General features: G+C 39.0%; 1 long non-coding RNA gene across 1 annotated transcript; it reads left to right on the plus strand.

The window, feature by feature from the left end:
- Window positions 1-1789: 1789 nt before the first annotated feature.
- On the plus strand, window positions 1790-2460 carry LOC127312159 (uncharacterized). Its single transcript, XR_007858173.2, has 3 exons — window positions 1790-1898; window positions 2013-2159; window positions 2281-2460. It is a non-coding gene; the product is annotated as an uncharacterized lncRNA (long non-coding RNA).
- Window positions 2461-6698: the final 4238 nt, after the last annotated feature.

Here is a 6698-nt window from a genome sequence, read left to right on the forward strand (position 1 = left end):
ACTAATCCTTGAAGAATCAAGGAGCAACCGTAACAGATCTAATCTACTAAACTATGATCAAGCGGGGTGCCGCCCCTACACCTAAGATAGGTGTAAGGGCGGCGAGATATGCTAGGGGTTGCACTACACAAGCATACGATACGAAGAACTATGCTAACCCTAACACATCTATGATAACTACGTTGCTCGCCATCAAAAAGGCTTCAGTACGAGCAACGCATGAACAACATGGGGCTTGTGCTGCCTAGATCGCAAGATGCGATCTAGGCAGCATGTCGCTTACCGGTAGAAACCCTCGAGTTGAAGGAGTTGGCGATGCGCCGAGATTGATTTGTTGGGTGAACGTTGGTTGTTGTTTATTCCATAAACCCTAGATACATATTTATAGTCCAGGGGACTTTCTAACGTGGGAATAGCCCCATCCGGGCACGGGCCCAACTCTAACTATATCGACACGTATCCTACTATGTTACAGATACAAGGGCAAACTAGCCCAAACTTGATATACAAGGCCGATTCACGTATATTCTTCAATATATGATCTTCAAGTCCTTCCTGATCACGGCCCACCTCTGACTTGGTCAAATTCTGGTGATAACACTCCCACACAATGAATGCTAGGATCCAATTTTATTCAAACAAAACGAAAATAAAAGCACACAGATGCTCCAAGTAAAGCACATAAGATGTGACCGAATAAAAATATAGTTTCAATAGAAGAAAATGATAAATTGTTGATGAAGAAGGGGATGCCTTGGGCATCCCCAAGATTAGACGCTTGAGTCTTCTTGAAATATGCAGGGATGAACCACGGGGGCATCCCCAAGCTTAGACTTTTCACTCTTCTTGATCATATATCATCCTCCTCTCTTGACCCTTGAAAACTTCCTCCACACCAAACTTGAAACACACTCATTAGAGGGTTAGTGCATAATCAAAAATTCACATGTTCAGAGGTGACACAATCATTCTTAACACTTCTGGACATTGCCCAAGACTACTGAAAGTTAATGGAACAAAGAAATCCATCCAACACAGCAAAAGAGGCAATGCGAAATAAAAGGCAGAATCTGTCAAAACAGAACAGTACGTAAAGATGAATTTTTCTGGGGCACTTAACTTGCTCAGATGAAAATGCTCAAATTGAATGAAAGTTGCGTACATATCTGAGGATCACGCACGTAAATTGGAAGATTTTTCTGAGTTACCTACAGACGTGACTACTCAATTTCGTGACAGCAAGAAATTTGTTTCTCCGCAGTAATCCAAATCTAGTACCATCTTTACTATCAAAGACTTTACTTTGCACAACGATGCAATAAAATAAAGAAAAGCACAATTGATTTACTTCAGTTTTTTAATGTCTTTGCATAGTATAGTATACTAGCGGTAGCAGGTTTTCATGTACATGACAAATTATCTTTAGTAAAATCTAATCGTACCCTTTACTTTTATTCTTTGGATTTGTGTGTCAATATTTTTCTAGCTCACTTGAAACGTAGGCTGTATTAAGTTATTCCTTTTTTAGTTATGTATTCTGCTAATGGACTTGGTTTAGTCTATTCGGCTTGAGGAATATATTAACCGAGTGCTGAGTTGTTGGATTCATGTAATGGTCGTGAATTGAGGAATATATTGACCGAGTGCTGAGTTGTTGGATTCATGTAATGGTCTTACGACGAGCACTTAGTTTTCTTTTCATCATCTTGTTCAGACTAAATAGTAGTTCCACTATGGAATTCACCCATGCATGTAAACCAGTTGGCGTGATATCTTTACTTCTTTTTACAGTACCACTAAGCGGAAAATAGGTGGGCCAGGTGGCTTAAAAAAATTGTGCTATTTCATCTCAACTTCAGGCTGTTGTTGGGAAGACTGCTACTATGTAGATAACTTAGGTAATTTCAATTTCTTCACTAGCTTATATGAGAAGATAACTGCTGATTTATTCCCTTTGACTAATTTCTCCTACGATCCACTTCTGTATATTTAACATTGTAATCTTCATTCAGGTTGTGAAGCAGTTATGGGCATATACCAGGCAGAATAACCTTGATCCCGATTATAAAAGGAATATCATTTGCAATGATGAACTTCATGTCGTCTTTGGAACTGACGCTGCAGGCATGTTTAAGATGAACAAGTTATTGGCCAACCACGTAACTCTCTTGACTCAAAGTACATGCTTTTGTTTCCTGTTATCTGCATTTGCCTGATAATGATCATCTGAATTTACTTTTATTTTTCTGAATTCTCAAATATATTATTTTGACATTGCAGTAGATCAAGATGAGGAAGCAAGAAGAATATTAAGGTGGCCAATACATTTCTCAACAAATTCCTCCTGTTAATCCACCATATGCGGTTGTTTCTGATGCACTAGCCAAATTCATTGGTGTTCAAGGAGCCTCATGACAATGCTCTGAAGTATCTGTGGGATTACATAAAAATTCATTTTCAGGTATGGATGCGTCCTAGCTTTCTTTTTCTTGTATGCTTTAGCCTTGGGTTTTGCATGCCAGGGTCTGAAAAGTGTGGCCTTATATGTTCTTTCTAATGCTCCTAGATAGTATGATACGACATGACATTTTTCGTTTGTTCAGTTAATCTTGAAGCAAATCAAATCTTAGGCAAGAGATATCATAAATAATTTTATTTCGAATGTTTTTATGACCAAAAGGTTCTTGCATTATGTGCAGGGCCTCTTTGATCTGAACCATGCCATATTTTGGTAAGTGATCGGCACAGGTTCAAAATATGCAACATATGTATTCTGCTTAAATTTTTTATTGTGACGCATGCTATTAGTTCATACAACTAAATATCGAAGGTGGGATAATGGGCCAGGGTGACGACAGTAGCTCAGTGTCCCTGTCATGTCCACTTCCGATGAGAAGTTATTTAACTTTGGGTGCATAGTATTATTAAAGTTTTTTACGATTTTATTGTATTCAATTTAACTTACAACTAAAGAGTGTGAACTTTGAAAAGAAACTGCGATATTACTTTGTTCCATAATATAATTTTTTTTGGCAAACTAAAATAGTTTGTCAAAACGGCTTATAGTATGAAACGGAGGGAGTAGTATATTAGGTGCTATTTTCGGCACAAATAAATACTAAAATTGTGTATGCTCATATTGTATTTAATTTAACATAGAACTGGAGTGTTTCAACTTTGAAACGAAAGTGAGGTAGCATATTGGGTGAGTCTGTTCATGTTCAGCCATTTCAGTACATGGATCATGAGATTGCATATATTGCCTGAGTATCACAGAAATCCCTAGGAACTGAAGCTTTGTGGCTTGGACAACGAAGGCATGGAAGCATTGATAAGAGAAATTTCTAGAGATATCAAGTCAATTTTTTGTTTCTTCTTGTAGAGCTCAGCTAGATCAGTTGAGTATTTTCTTAATGTGATTAAAGAGGGGGAGTGTTCAAGTAGTTTGAAGCTCAGTACATCATCATCTTTAGGCTCCTACAACTTCCCATTTTCTACAGCCATTGGTCCTTTACATAAAATTGAAATTTTTCATGATATTTTTCTTGATCCTTAGTGATACCATATGAATTTCGTCATGTTTCAGTCTTGGTACTGAAGAAAATTAGGATATTTACATATATTCTTTTAGTGCACGCTTATTATTGTAGGCATCACTAAGCGAAACTTCTTCGAAGCAAATGGTTCCGCCTCAGCCGATGATATCGCAACTTCTTCATTAACTGGGGCTTACAGGTAGCTGGAGATTAGTTCTTACGTAAAGTTTTGAAGCGGTCTTCATATAGTATAGAAAAATGTATGTACATGTGGTTCTTAAGCTAAGAAGTATGTTTATTTGGGAGCACTTTGAGTGTCACAAAATTTCATTTACATTATATATGCTATTTCATTTAGTACATATACTCTCCTTTAAGTATCAAAAAAAAAATTCTCTCATTGCATAGAAATCTATTCAGTGAAAGGGGACCTAGAAAAACTCATGTAATGTATTTCTGTAGGTTTAGAACACATGATTTGCACATATATATAAACAACTAAATGAAGGAATGGGTCATGAAAATTGTAGAGAACCCTTTTTTGATTTAAGTGCTTAATTTGGATTTTTGGCGGTCATTCCTTCTAAGGTTTGCTGATTATGCAGAGATGCAATACTCTAAGCACATAGGCTATATTATATGGTTATTTTGATGTATCCTGCAACTGGTACCAATCTTTTAAATAGACATGATTAAATAAGAATATATCCTTTTACTAATCACTTTGCCACTATTTATTTTGCTCATATCTTCGACACTATTTATTTTCCTTTGTCATAATTTGATGATTTGTTTCTATGAAATATGATGATAGGCCCACAAGACCGCAAGCCCCACTTTGGATCATCTTAACGAATCAATGCAAAACTGGAAGCATGGTTATTAGTTTCAACAGAAAAATTGAATGAGATTTCATGGAAATCACTGCTCAGATAGTCCACTGTAGTGGTGCCTGAGAGCTGGCAGTTGTGACGAGCCAGGCCCCTCCTCCAAGAGAGCACGAGCCACACCCGCCCTGACCTTCATGTATGTCATCCTAAATAAGGGCAATGACAACATGCGCTGAAGAATTCTATTCAAAGGAAAGGAGGCAGTTATGGGTTATGGTAGCTGCTTTAGGTTATTTCCTATGTACCGAACTTAGTAAAATCCATAACAAAATCCCTATTGTACCCATAGTTTATGAAAATAAGATGATCAGTTCTATGCCTTGGATCTTTCATATTAACACATTGCTTATCATCCATTTACTATGAGAAATCCACATCATAGTTGTAATTTAATGTGATTTAAATATCATTTATTCTTTTTTGCAAAATAAATATCCTTTATTCTTTAACCCCATACCAGGCGCGGCGTGCCGCCGTGCCTGTCATTGCTAGTAAAACATTACGCAATGTTTCTCGTCCCTTGTCAAGATGCCTCTTTTGGAGGCACCAGCCTTGCCACCATGACATTTGAAGAGGAGGAGCTTGGGGTCATGCTTGGGCTCGTCGATATTGTACCGAGATATCGGGTTATGCATAGTGGGAACATCATCCGCATAGTACGTTGTCGTGGCGTCTGCCATCTCCCGGAGGACAGTTGCCTCAGCTATGCATGCTTCAATCTTATTTTTGTTGCCACATTTGTTTCGAATATACTTGAACTCTCTCTCAATACAAAACTGCCAACGATACTGCACCGGTCCACCCAAGAGTGCCTCGTTCGCAAGATGCACAATGAGATGTAACATCGGAGTAAAGAAACCTGGTGGGAAGTGTTGATACTCGTTTTGGGCCGATGGCTAATCAAGAACATAATTTGGTGTTCGGCGTGACAGATATATTGCTCAATTAGGAGACACCATGTCCACCATTCTAAGTTGTGCCATGATCCGTCTTGATAGCCGATTATGCTAGCAGTCAGAGGTAACCTCGAGGATCAGGATATGAAGGCTTCCACTAGAGCTTATTTAATATGACCTCAAATGAAGAAGTGATAGAAACGAAAGTTGTTCATCTCGTCGAAACAAACAACTTTTGTTTTTGGATCATCGCGATCCGAGATAGTATGCAATCTCTAAAATGAACGCACTTTATCAGACATGGAAGGTTCCGGTGTCTGGTCGGGAGCGTAAAGAAATCAAACGTGCATCTGCGAACTGCACAAACATTTTCACGTTCGGCCGTTTTTAGAGGTCAATATTAACTCAAATGGAAAAGTGTTCAACATGAAATTTCTTCGTTTTTTCAAGACGAACAACTTTGTTGTTTACCAGTTTTTGATTTGAGGTTGTTTACTGCCTCAAAGTTGTCCCGCAAGGTACTGCCAGTTTTAAACCGAACAGTTTTGGAAAGTTCGGTTCAAACCATCCGAATTGGACCTAGTTTAGGGTTTTGGACGTGAATCCAACCCTATTTCTTGCACGGAAAGTCTAGCCGCTCCTTATATACTTGAGGGGTGACGGCCGATTGAAACAACACCAATCGAACAAATCAATCTACTACTTTTTCGTGTTCATCTACTTTTATCTCTCTCCCCTTGTATCTTTCTTCTCGTTTTTCGTTGTTCTGCAGGATTGGAGGCTGCGAATCCACGAGGTCCTAGGAGCGGTCAGGCCGACCTAGGGCATCCCATAGCCGCCGCAAGCCCTGACGGGCAAGCATGTGTGCAGGCGGATAACATTTCAACGAAAATCATGCCCTTTTCTCCTGCCCAAGGGATGAACATCAAGTGGATTCCAATGTGGAAGAGCCATATATGTGCCCAACGATGGCATATTCTATAGTGAAGAAGACAAAGAGCACGCAGAACCTTCTCTAGAAGAATACACACTGATGAGCGGCGGGGAAGGCAAAGAATATATCACATAAATCAACAGCTAATTGGTCCCTCGGACCATAGCTCATCGGCATTTCCAGGGATGGCGCATCAAGCTCCTCCAACCAAATTGCCCGCCCACACTCAAGGAAAAATATATATTATTATCCTTTTGTCCGATGACTAAAACAATAACGTAAAGCAGTAGATCAAGATATAGACCTCTCTTTCCCTAAGAAAAAAAAGATACATACCTCTATGGCTCCCTAATGCACTCCATCCTCTCCTTACCTTTTAAGGTCCCCATAGTGTGATTTACAGTTCATGTATGTTGAGCTCACATCTTTCCGGTGCATCTTG

The sequence above is a fragment of the Lolium perenne genome, chromosome 7 (genome assembly GCF_019359855.2).
Source record: "Lolium perenne isolate Kyuss_39 chromosome 7, Kyuss_2.0, whole genome shotgun sequence".
In the NCBI taxonomy this organism is placed as follows: domain Eukaryota; kingdom Viridiplantae; phylum Streptophyta; class Magnoliopsida; order Poales; family Poaceae; genus Lolium; species Lolium perenne.